Below are 12,084 nucleotides of genomic sequence, written 5' to 3'. Positions count from 1 at the left end.
GGGTTACGAGAGAGATAGAGAAGTAAGAGGTGGTCGCTGACCTCGGTTAGTCATTAACTATTTGTGGAAGGCCCTCTCATGGACCAAGCATGGAGCTGGCCACTGAAAAATCTAGTAGGAAAATAAGGTGCATTCACCTAAAACAAGAAAGCGCAAGTCACAAAGTGTGCAAGAAGGAAAGAAGAGCAGGACACGGACATGACACATTTGCTAGGACTTCCAATCATGGAGTGGGAGTAGGGGATACAAGAGGGCGGGGTCAGGGCTTGGGGAGGGCCTTGAAAGATACTTCCTTCCATTCTGCCCTGAAGGAAGGCAAGGGCATGGTGGTGGCCTTGATGGAGGTGGGGAAGTTGTGTGGAAGTAAAAAGACATATCGGGAGGAGGGAGGAAAAGGAATGCATAGGTGAGAAAGAGGCATACGGCAGAGATGCTAAGAAAGAAGTTTAATCCTGATGGTGGAGGGCTTCCTTGGTGGCTCTGTGGTACATAATCCACCTGCAATGCAGGAGACCCAGATTCAATCCCTGGGTTGGGAAGATCCCCTGGAGAAGGAAATGGCTACCCACTCCAGGACTCTTGCTTGGAAGATCCCATGGACAGAGGAGCCTGGCAGGCTACAGTCCAAGAGGTGGCAAAGAGTTGGACACTACTGAGTGACTAACACCTTCACTTTCACTTACACTTTGGGGCAAATTACTTAGCTGCAGTTTCTTCACTTGGAAAATAGAAATAATAATGATTTCTATAACTAAGTAAGATAATGTAGATAAAATGCCCAGCAAAGTAGAGGGATGAAATAGACAAGCAATGATTGTCAATTCTCGCCACAGGTTCCCCCTTCTCACTTGAAGACAAGAGATACAGGTATGTCCCAATATCTATTCCACTTCCAATCCCTTGGTAAAAGCCAATCAAAATAATCTCACTGGATTTGCCAATGCCTGCTTGCTGATGTGGCTAAGCTTGTTCAGTGTCAGCAGGAAAGATTTTTCTCACCTTTCAGGAAAGGTTTTCTTGATCCTAGGAAAGAGATTCAGAAACAAAAGTACTTTAATCCTCAGACCATTGCTGGATTTTGGGTGTACCAATGGGACAGAAAGATCCAGCCTATAGTCCTAAACAATCATTGTGAGGGCAAAGCACTTACTCTGAAGATACCAAACCAGGAAATGGAGACCTGTTCTCTGATGATATTGTGAATCCACGGTATGCACTAACCTGGGAGCTGATCTCTTCACTTATTCATTCATGAGTGGTTTTCTTCCTTTTGTTTAACCCAGTTTGATTCAAGCTTTCCTAATACTATAAATAGAAACAAAATGGAAACATCTGCCTGCTTCAGACTTTTAGATAAACTAGTCCAAACCCTGGAAGAGACAGATTCCCTAACAAGTGATATAGCCCAGAACCTTTCAAAGCAAGGATGCTGAATGAGAAATAACCAACCACCTCCTATTGAAAATGGTGTTGGGATACGAGGAATCAAGTCAGAATATTTTCTTCTCAGTTTTTCCATAATCTAGTTTAACCTTGCATTTACATTGAAGCTTTTGCTAAACAGTTATCTTGTGAGTTTTGGTGGCTGGTGGCTGGAAAAAACCTCTTCACACTAAAGCTAGTTAGTGCCATTTGAGCAAGCTTTGCCGGTGGCTCCGCGGTAAAGAATCCTGCAGTGTTAGAGCTGTGGATTTGAACCCTGGGTCAGTAAGATCCCCTGTAGGAGGGCATGGCAACCCACTCCAGTATTCTTTCTTGGAGAATCCTGTGGACAGAGGAGACTTGCAGGCTACAGTCATAGGGTAACAAAAAGTTGGACACAACTGAAGCAACTTAAAATGCATGATCACCATTTGAACCCTTTGCTTTAGCTAAGGTGACTGCTTTACTATTCTCTGCTCAGGGGAAGGCTGCCTACCTGTGGTCTCCACTGCCCAAACCAAAGCACATCAGGCACTGGATCAGTCACACGGTTGCTGAGGTAGGCACAGGAGCCATGCCTTAGACCCTGGCATCCCAGTGAAACTGGGCCAATTTCTTATCTTGCTCTTTGACTCAGTTTTCCTTTAGATGAAAGAATGGGGTGGACATATTTCCTAAGGTGACTTGAACATCTTACTGGAGATGAGTCATCCCAGGATAGGAATTCTGAGGTCAGCACGTTCTCCCCAGGGCCTGGAGGTGTGTTTGTTCCCTCCACAACTTCCCTGGTCTCCTGAATGGGAATATAGGTTAAGAATTCAGAGTAATAATATAATAATGTCAGATAATAATGTCACCGATGATAATGGTGGTGATAACAATAATGCTAAACAACTTCTGGAAGTTGTGTAGTACTTTCTAGGAGAGGAGAAAGACTATTTGCATTTTATCTAACTTGTTTTCTTAACAGGTAGAGAAGTCAAGGGAAGAGATGGCCCTCTCAAAGCACAGGAGTTTAGTGATATCCAGAGATAAGAGATGTAAGGTGCCCAGAGATGTACAAGAAATGTAAATTCTGGTTCTAAGAGCTTCACATCCTGGAGGGAGACAGGACATTGGTTGGGCATCTTCTAAGATCAGGAGGCATTGGCTTTGCCTGAAGGAAAATCAACCTACCCCCACTTACCTAGGCTAGCTGGAAGATAGATGGAGTAGTGGAAGCCTGTTGATCTGTTAAAGCTTTTCTCAATGCTCTGCTGCATGCTAACTCACTTCAGTCTTATCCAACTCTTTGCAACCTCATGGACTGTAGCCTGCCAGGCTCCTCTGTCCATGGAATTCTCCAGGCAAGAATACTGGAGTGGGTTGCTATGCCCTTCTCTAGGGGATCTTCCCAACCCAGAGATCGAACCCATGTCTCTTATGTCTCCTGCACTGACAGGTGAGTTCTTTACCACTAGCGCCACATGCTCTAGCATAATAATATTTTCTCACCTGCTTTCAGAGATTACCCAGCCTCAGTTAAATACAGTCATCCTTTCTTACCTCCCAACACAAAGCCCTGAATTTTTAGACTCAAAATAACGTTAAACTGTTATTTAACATTTTTTACTTTTCTTACCACTTTGATTTCATATTTTCATATTTTGGTTTTCATATTTGCATCAGTGCCACAGACAGGGCAAATATTACTAGGCCCATTTTACTGATGAGCAAACTGAGTCTCAATACGGTGACTACAAGGTTACAAGTTTGAAAAAGTGGGAATAGATGTGAATCTTTTGTATACGAGTTCATTCCTCTCTCTGCAACATCATCCTGCCTTCCACCATATAATTTATTTAAGTACTCTTTGAGTGCTTGCTACATACTAACAATATGCTGGGGATTCAATGTCAAATAAGAAAGATGTTGGGCTTTGAATAAGAAACTCACAGGAGAGTTGAAGACAAACAAGTCAGGCGGTTATTTAAATTGTGATAGGAGAAAGTACATTGAAAAAAGCAGAGGTGCTTCTAGCTCAGACCAGCTGTCGGGTTACTGGGCCATGGGCTTGGTCCTCCATGGCCAGTCTGAGGTCCTAGAGCTGAGTAACAGAATAAGTAACAGAATAAGCTAGAACAGTAAGCCATTTGAGCCTCAGATAATGAGTTGATGAGGATGGCAGGGAATATTTTATAAGAGCATAGTTCGTGACCCAGTTTTCTAGACTCACCTCAAGCAAGGGAGAGCCTGAGAGAGGCAGGGGGATAGCCAGGACCTAGAAGGATGACACGCCGTCACTAGACAACAGGAGAGGAGCCACAGTGAGACTCCCACCAGAGGTCTCGGAGGCAGACACACCCAGGCATTGCATTTCCATACCCAACAGCTGAATCAGGAAGCTAATTATGGCCTCGAACTTCAGGAGACCACATTCCTGAGGCTTTTTTGACCACACACATGCACACACACTGTACCATCATGGCTCTCCTCTCTCATTCTTCATCCTTACTCTGCCCCCTTTCTCCATACACCCCACTTTATCTCTGAAGCTTCCCTGCACAGGGTGTTTCTATTCTTCCATACTGTTTCTGGCTTTCACCTCTCACACACATCACTGCTCTGCCCAGACCCTTTGCCTAACTCAGTCCTTCTAAGTGGGCTGTACATCAAACCCTAGAATGCATTTTAGGTCTTAAATTTTGACAAATAGAGAATGACTTTTCCAATGAGGGATGAGTACATACAAAGGTGGGTAGGAAGTATTGTCTGAGAAAGCTGAGTAACCCGTCTTGGGGTTGACACAAAGAAATTGTAGTATTACTTATAATAGCTGTTCTGTATATGTACTTTCATGGCAGCTATTATAAACAATGCTACAATTTCTCTGTGTCAACCCCAAGATTTATAATTGCTGCCATGTATATGCACTTTCAGGGCTTCCCAGATGGCGCTAGTGGTAAAGAACCCCCTTGCCAATGCAGGAGACATAAGAGATGTGGGTTCAATCCCTGAGTCAGGAAGATCCCCTGAAGAAGAGAATGGCAACCTGTTCAAGTATTCTTGCCTGGAGAATTCCATGGACAGAGGAGCCTGGTAGGCTACAGTCCATAGGGTTGCAAAGAGTCAGACACGACTGAAGCGACTTAGCATGCACACATATGTGCTTTCCACGCGTTTGCATGTGTGCTAAGTGACTCTCATCAGGAAGTTTCCATGAGCCTTTTATCCTTATCAGAGGGCAGACAGAATGAAAACCACAATCACGAAAACTAATCAAACTGAGCACATGGACCACAGCCTTGTCTAACTCAATGAAACTATGAGCCATGCTGTGTAGGGCCACCCAAGACGGACGGATCAAAATGGAGAGTTCTGACAAAATGTGGTCCACTGGAGAAGACAATGGCAAACCACTTCAGTATTCTTGCCTTGAGAACCTCATGACAGTATGAAAAGAATACTGGGGCGGGTTGCCATTTCCTCCTCAGGGGATCTTCTGAACCCAGGGATCAAACCCACGTTTCTTATGTCTCCTGCATTGGCAGGTGTATTCTTTACCACTAGTACCACCTGGGAAGCCCATACCTACCACATACTGGGATTTTTATTAAATCCTCACAACAAATCCATAAAGAAGTCATTCATTCATTCAACAATTATTTACTGAGTGCCTACTATGTATCAAGTTCTGAGTGTTGGGGATATATGTGAACAAAAGGGATCAAGTTGTTCATTCATGAATAAAAAAGAAAGTCCCTGCTCTCAGGGAGTTTACATTCTGGGAATTGTTATCCCAATTTTATAAAGGAAGGAACTGGGATATAAAGAATTTAAGGCAGTGACTCAGGGTCATAGAGTTGATAAGTAGCAGAGCTTGTCTGACTGACCCCTTAAACCTCATGCCTCGCTGTCTCCCAGGAAGCCAAGGATTGAAAGATGGAGTCTTTAGGATCAAGAACTGGAGACAGTGAGGATCCTCTACAGGGTTTCAGGTGGAGAAATGGCAGAAACAATATGGTGTGGTTCCCTTCAGGCCATCTTCCCTCATCATTCTACTTATAATCAGAAGCCAGGCACTTCAATCTCCCCACCCCCACCCCCGCTCCCGCCCTCGACACTCCCTGGGCAGGGTCATGCCTGGTTTTAATGAATTAGATTCCACGCATCTTCAGGACCCCAGCCTCATCCAACCCTTGGAAACCCAATAAACTGGCCCTTTGTCCAACCAAATCTTGTAAACTTGGGTCCTCTCCTACCTCAAATGCTAGAAGTTGGAAGTGGGTGGTGGAGAAAATGATAGTGTTAGAAAGGTACTGGGTAAGATTACTAGCTATAAACAGTCCTCAACTTTCACCTGAAACTTTTCGGAGTGGGAGTGCCAGTGGTCTAGGCTCCAACCTGCAATCCTGGCGAGCCAATGCCTCTTACCAGGCTGCTGGTGCCTTCTTTGAACCTAGAAATCCAGGGGACTGAAGTGGGGAGATGGTGCTGGGGAAAATGAAACATTGTAAGAAGAAGGCTGTGAAAAGAAGGGGGAAATAAGAAAAAGACAAAAAAGGAATGGGGGAAGAAAAAGAGAGGGGAGAAAAAGATCGAGCAGACGGGGCTACCCGGAGGGATCTGCTGAAAGTGAGATCGAAGAGTTGGGGGAGTCGGGACCCCGCGCGGTAGGCGGATGCAGGCGAGCGGGAGGTGGAGGGCAACCCCAGCTGTCAGTTGGGAACAAAGGCCGCCGAGCCGCTGGGAAGAGCCGCCGGCAGCCCTAGCCAACGAGCGGCGCCGGCGCCGGCCCCGCCCCGCCCCGCCCCGCCCCGCCCCGGCCAATGAGCGGCCCCAACCCCGCCCCGGTCCGCCCGCCCCGCCCTGCCCTCCCGCCTGCCCGAGGCTCCCGGACCCGCGCTGGGGCCGGCGCTCAGGGAGCCAGCGAGCGGGCAGGCGGCCGGGCGGCGCCGGGCGGGAGGCGAGGTAGAAAGTTTCTCTGCTCGCCTCATCTAGCGAGCCGGAGCCGAGAGCAATCTCGGGACCCGCCCGGCCAGCGCGAGAAGAGAGACGGGAGCACATCGCCAAACACACTGGAAAAGAAAAGAAAAGAAAAGAAAAAAACCTGAAGTCAGCCCCAGGAGCAGGGACAGATAAGGTGAGGTGGACAGGGGTCTCGCTCAGTTCCCAAGGAGGGAGCCGGGCTCCCGGGAAACTGCGCTCCCCGCGGCGTGCCAGCGCGTCAGTGGGTCTTTGTCTGTCTGTGCCGGCGTCTGTCCAGGTGTCTTTGTCTCCGCATGTAACTGTCAGGGTCTCCCCTCTGCCCGGGCTCGTGCGGCGAGTCTGGTCCCCGCCTGGAAGAAAGGAGGGTGCGCCCGTCCTTCCGGCTTTGTCTCCTACAGACCGGGTTTATCTACTCCCCGTCCCGAGTCTGATCTACGAGGGCAGAGTTGTTGGGTGACACTGAAGTCCAGAAATGAGGAAGCGGGAGATGTGCAGGCAGGGTCTGACAGCCGCGGCCGGGCCACTGAACTTTGCTGTCTGGAACTTTGGAGACGGGCTGTGTGTGTCTGCACTGGTGGCGGGGACACGGGTGCAGCTGGAGGTTTAGAATGTTCCACTGAAGGAATAGGTCACAGGGGCTGAGATCGATAGAGAAGGTGGGTGATGAACCTGGGTATTTAAGTGGCCCCCTGCCTGCTTGGGGCTACCCAGGTGGCGCTGGTGGTAAAGAACCTCCCTGCCAATGCAGGTTAGAGGTAAGAGACACCGGTTCGGTCCCTGGCTTAGGAAGATCCTCTGGAGGAAGGCATGGCAACCCACTCCAGTATCCTTGCCTGGAGAATCCTATGGACAGAGGAGCCTGGAGGACTACAGTCCACAAGGTCTCACAGAGTCGGACACGAGTGAAGCAAATTAGCACTGCCTGGACTCATTCAGCCAAAGCAACACACACACACAGTCTCCCACCTACACACATATCACATTCATTTCTTTCCCTCACCCACCACAGGCAGCCAGCCCCTCACTCTCTCCCCACTCCCCTACACACACACACTCACCCTTCCACACGCTTAACTCCAGCCTTTAGAGCACAGAACTCAGCAGCAACAGGCACCAACCACTACAGGCTTTCCGGTTGATGCTCCACGTGGAAAGGACTAAACTGGGAGGACCTGAGCGGTCTGCTTGCTCACGATTGTGTCGTGCCTAGGAAAGTGCTCCTGATTCGTTGATTTCGGGGCCCTAATTTCCCAGGAATGAGCAGTACTTAGGGCGCTGAGCATCTAAAGTGTCTGGGTCCTTGCTCTGGCCTTCCAGCCACATCCTCTCGCTGCCATCAGCTGCTCTGTTCTGGTCTTGGGTACTGGCAAACTAGTAAGGAGTTACCTCGTCCTGGAAAGCCCTTGGCAGGAGCTGTGCCAGGTAAGGATCTCCTGAAGCCACATGGTGGGAGCTGAAATGCCCTGCTTGAGAGATAAGCTGTCTGCTTGGCACTTCTTCCTGTGTCCTGAAAAAGAGCCTGTGTGTAGGGGCAAGGGAGCGTTTGTAAACTGAGCTTCCTCTGAGTTAAAAAAAAAAATTTTCCCTGGGCATGTTGGGGGAAATATAGGTGCTGAAAGTCTGTGGGTATATGTACGCACGTGAAGATGTGTAGCAGAGACAGTGATTACAGGCAGGAAGGGTGTTTATGTTCAGGGATGGAGGAGAGAGGAATCTATGGTTGAAGTCTGTGGACAGAGGCATACACGCTAATCAGGTGTGGCGTTTACACCTTGTATTTATCCAGAGCCTTTCTTCTTGAGGTGTTTTCTGTGCATCATAGACGTTATCTCATTTGTTATCTCCCTTACCCTTGAGACATAACTACCAGGTGAGCATGGAGCATCGCTGACTCTCTGTGTTCTGACAGTGAAAAAAGTGAGGCCACAGAGCGGCAGGACTTTCCTGAGGTCCACAGTTCATGGGAGCAAAGTCAGGCATAACAAATAGGAGTCCAAGCAGAAGGGATCAGGGCTGGGTGGATGTGAGCCGGGGACACTCATCTGTTGGTGATGAGAAGAAACTCAGGTTGGAAAAGAAGGGTGTCTCTTTGAAGGTTCCAGCATGTGAGCAAGAGGGAGGATGGGACATTTGAGATGGTGGGGTTTTTGAATGTTGATGGCAGCCTCTGTGCTTCACAAGGTAGAACCTGTTTTAATAGTTCGGCTTCTGCTCCTGTCTGTCTATAGGAAGAGCCCCTTGTCTGCCCATGTGTCCCTGTGGATATGTGTCAGGATAGTTGCCGTTGAAGGGGGGCGGCTAGGTAGTGTGGCTTGGGGAGAGCCAGTGCATTGGGACCATGTGAGGGGAAAATTTGCTGAGCTATTTCGAGAAACCATGCATCTGCCTATATGGCCACAGAGATAGATGGGCTCTAGCTATGGAAAAATGGCTTTTTGATCCCCAAAACATAGATATACTCCTTTGCACTTTTTCAACATTCATTTTAAAAATATTCATTCGGTGTCTACAAAAGGCAAGGCCCTGGGCCTGAAAGTGAGTCTACAAGGATGAATAAACCTGTGATGGCAAGCCAGTGGTTACACAGCTTACAGACTAGTGTAGTGGGAAATATTTAGCAACATTTAATACCCTTCACTAAGTACCCTGTGTGCCCAGTACTTTTGGCTCATTATCTCCTTTAATTCTCAGCACAGCCCCACAGGGTATGTATGATTATTAGAGGAGGCGACGTCAATCCCATTGCTAGGATAGGAAATGGAGAAGCAAGGGTCTCAGCTCAGCTTAGCGCTGACCCTGGCTCTTTGCACATTCTTCTGTTACTTTTGAACATGTTTCTTCTGTGCAAAATATTCTTGCCCTCTTCCTCTACCTCCACCCAACTAGCCCCCGTTTGTACTTCAGGTTTTAACCATACAGGAGCAACTCCTCCAACAATTTGTCCCTTCTCTCTTTAAGTCTGGGTCACCTGCCTTCCCGTCATTCCTTGCTCTCCTGGCATTTACCCACAGGCTCCTGAAGAGCCTCCAAAGTTCCTACAGGCAGAGATTGTGTCATCAATTCCCAGTTCAGAGTAGTGTTTGGCTTCTAGGAGGAAGTCCTTAGGAAATGCGTGTTTAATAAAATAACTGGACATAAAAGAGGTATCAGAGACTTGGTGGGAGCACTTTTCCCAGCATCAGGTTTCTGCTGAAGGACACTTGACTGGCATGACCTCTGATTTTCCTGTCTGTATTACTGGGCCAGCTGTTTCAGGGCTTCTGTCTAACTGGAGCTCCTCCATCCTGATTCCTGCCTCCAGTAGTTTGGGAGCCTAAAGAAAACCCAGCCTCCACCCACCCTGCCAGCCTACGCACTATATCTCCAGGTCCTTCGACCGAGAAGTATAATTATACAAGTAGGAGGTGATAGGTGTGATCTAGATTTGAGGTTTCAAAATCCTGCAGTTGGAACCCCCAGGGGGCAGTGGTTCCAGGGCAGTGATGAGGTGTTTCTGGGGTCTGGCCAACAAACCTGGGAAATCTTTCCAACTGCCTGGGACATCTTTAGACGATTTACATGGTGGGTCACTGATCTGGCTTTTGAATAGATTTTTGTGCTGCTGCAGTTTAAAAAACACTGTTCTGGAATGGACACTCTCACAGTTCTGCTGGGAGTATGAGTTGCTCCCATGCTTGGGGAGGTCATCAGGCTGTGATTTGCCCAAGGTCACACGGTTCAGAGTCCGGTGACTCCTTTCCCATGCTCTTTGCACCACCCCGTTATTCCTCATGTCAGTATTTCACATGCTTTCTCAGGGATCCTTGATGATTTTCATTTTCCTTTCAAAGATCATCACCCAAGTTTGAAAATCTCATGTGTCGCGTTCTTTCATTCTTGTGCTCAGTCATGTCTGCCTATTTTATGACCCCATGGATTATAACCCACCAGGCTCCTCTGTCCATGGAATTTTCCAGGCAAGAATACTGTAATAGATTGCCATTTTCTTTTCCAGGGGATCTTCCCAACTCAGGAATCAAACTCGCATCTCCTGTATTACCAGGCAGATTGTTTACCACTGTGCCAACAGGGAAGCCCAGTTTATCCCTCATCTCCCTGGCACCTTATATGGAGGTGCATGCGTCCTAAGTTGCTTCATTATTAAAAGTCTTATCCATGCAAGGTGCCAAGGTGATGGAGGATAAACAAAATGACTAAATAATGGTCTTGCTAAATAAAACTTGTGATGAGGATTGAGGAGGAGCCAGCCCCCATGAGTCAGTGACAAGTACGTTGAAAACTAGATCGGGACAACTTTGAATATGGCAGCTGTTCCCCAGGAGGGAGGTAAGCTAGAAGACTCTAGGGTGGAGGTGGCTGTGAATGAGACCTTGAAGTTGAACCTAAGGAAGGAATTTATACCTTTCCTATAGAGAGGAAGCATAGCAGCAACAAGGTCATAGCTCCCAGATGCAAGTTCACAGTCCAGGAGATGAGTCTCTCTCTCCAAGGGGAGCCCCTGGAGGGAGCCTGTTACCTCCTTTTAACTGGCTTGACCAGCCATGCAGACCAGACAAAACTGGGCAATGCCGGGTGGGAGGTAACTCTGCTCTTTACAACTGCCTCCAGCAGAGTGAGTGTATAGCTTAGCCACGGATGGGCTCTTCCAGGGGTGCGGAAAAGTCGGCCTGCTGACTGTCATCCAGAGTCAGGTGGGGTGAGTTGGGCTTCTAGCTGCTGCTGCTTTGCATAGTTGCCTGTGTACCTGCAATCTTCATCCTACTTCTCTTTCTTACTTCCTGCCAGATGATAGGCTCCCACCAGACAGCCTGACCATCCCTGGGTTTCCTATTGTAATGATTTTAATAGCACTTTTTAACTTCAAAAGGATTATTATTATTATTTACAACTCTGAGATTTCTTCTGCAATTTGACAGATGAGAAAATTAGATGAGAAGTAAAGGAGTTTTACCCAAGACTTTAAGTGGAATGCTCAGGGTTGAACTGCTCTATCTTGACTCCCAATCCGAGCAGTAACCACGCAGCCGAATTAAGTAAATAGATTTAGGTTCAGTGAATTGTTGTCAAGTGTTTAACGTACGGAAAGAAGAAAGATTTTTAAAATTATAAGAACTTGTTTACTTCCATATTTATTATAATTTAAGCTTGTTGAAAGTCTTAGACTTTTCTCCCCTTTTTCTGTTCGCCCCCTTCTTATCCCCAAGCACTTGTTATGCATATAGCTTAAGCTCAATAAACAAGAAACAAGTATCTGGCATAATGGCATCTCTACTTGAGATGCACTTTAAGGAATGAAATGTATTTTATGTCGGTTCTTTCTCTTTATAGCTAGTCAACTCATAAGGTTTAGTACATGCCATGTTGAAATTATGCAGATTTTGTCTTCACAGAGTCTGAATTAATGACGTTTCATTGGAATACCGAGTTTTCATCTATAATCTAATTCAGTGTTCCCACCTTATCCATATGCAACAAAGTCCTAAACTAAAATGGGATTAGCGGTCTCTTCGTTGGTAGTGTGAGCAGCGTGTGGAAACCAGACTTCAGGGGTGGTCACATACGGAGGCTGCCTCCCAGATGACAGAATTGGATGGAGGGTTGGTGGCAAGAGAGTGCAGTGGGGCTCCAAGTAGGGGAGGCAAGGGAGTCGGGGGGGGGGGGGGGGGCGGGGCGGGGCAGGGAATGGGGAGAGGG

At 47.5% G+C, this 12,084-nt stretch overlaps 1 protein-coding gene across 1 annotated transcript in view; it reads left to right on the top strand.

Annotated features, from left to right (window-relative positions):
- The first annotated feature begins 6,314 nt into the window (after positions 1-6,314).
- The window catches only part of LZTS1 (leucine zipper tumor suppressor 1), a 67,112-nt gene continuing 61,342 nt past the window's right edge, over positions 6,315-12,084 (top strand). The window contains exon 1 of the mRNA XM_024995895.2: positions 6,315-6,544. The gene's annotated coding sequence lies outside the window, so the exon portion shown is untranslated. The remainder of the gene's footprint in view (positions 6,545-12,084) is intronic.

This window comes from Bos taurus, chromosome 8 (genome assembly GCF_002263795.3).
Source record: "Bos taurus isolate L1 Dominette 01449 registration number 42190680 breed Hereford chromosome 8, ARS-UCD2.0, whole genome shotgun sequence".
NCBI classification, from domain to species: Eukaryota; Metazoa; Chordata; class Mammalia; order Artiodactyla; family Bovidae; genus Bos; species Bos taurus.
The sequence above is the reverse complement of the archived record's forward strand: the minus strand, read 5'-3'. Positions and strand labels throughout refer to the sequence as shown.